General features: G+C 54.0%; 1 protein-coding gene across 1 annotated transcript in view; it reads right to left on the bottom strand.

Moving 5' to 3' along the window:
- Positions 1-765, bottom strand: part of LOC103398340 (LIM/homeobox protein LMX-1.2-like) — a 9,160-nt gene that overhangs the window by 7,340 nt on the left and 1,055 nt on the right. The window lies entirely within an intron of this gene.

The following is a 765-nucleotide window of genomic DNA, read 5'->3' as shown; positions in this document are numbered from 1 at the left end:
AGAGTACAGTGTACTGCAAGTGTACTGCAAGTGTACTACAAGTGTACTGCAAGTGTACTGCAAGTGTACTACAAGTGTACTACAAGTGTACTGCAAGTGTACTCTGTACCTTCTGCTCTGATTTATGTCTGGAATAAGGAGAAGACTTTGGTGAGAAGTGTCCAAGCTGTGGCTCCGGTCTGGACGTCGGTCCATCAGTTTGACCGGGACAAGGACATCGATGGTCGAGGTGGTCGACCACAGACGGCCCTGTCTGTACAGTCTGTCCAGTCTGTCCGGGCTGTCCAGTCTGTCCAGTCTGCCAAGTCTGTCCAATCTGTCCGGGCTGTCCAGTCTGTCCAGTCTGTCCAGTCTGTCCAGTCGGTCCTGTCTGTCCCGTCTGTCGATTCTGTCCAGTCTGTCCAGTCTGTCCAGTCGGTCCTGTCTGTCCCGTCTGTCGATTCTGTCCAGTCTGTCCAGTCTGTCCAGTCGGTCCTGTCTGTCCCGTCTGTCGATTCTGTCCAGTCTGTCCAGTCTGTCCGGTCTGTCCGGTCTGTCCCCTATGTCCAGTCTGTCCAGTCTGTCCAGTCTGTCCCATCTGTCCCGTCTGTCCAGTCTGTCCAGTCTGTCCAGTCTGTCCAGTCTGTCCAGTCTGTCCAGTCTGTCCAGTCCTCACACTGAGGTCGACCTCTGTTGACCTCAAAATGGTGAACATTTTCTCCGTCCTCATGTTTGGAGATTCAGACATGAGCGAGTGAGGAGGAGGAGGAGGAGGAGGAGGAGGAG

This window comes from Cynoglossus semilaevis, chromosome Z (genome assembly GCF_000523025.1).
Source record: "Cynoglossus semilaevis isolate Cse_v1.0 chromosome Z, Cse_v1.0, whole genome shotgun sequence".
Classification (NCBI taxonomy): Eukaryota; Metazoa; Chordata; class Actinopteri; order Pleuronectiformes; family Cynoglossidae; genus Cynoglossus; species Cynoglossus semilaevis.
Note: the sequence above shows the minus strand (reverse complement) of the source record. Positions and strands in the feature narration are given on the sequence as shown.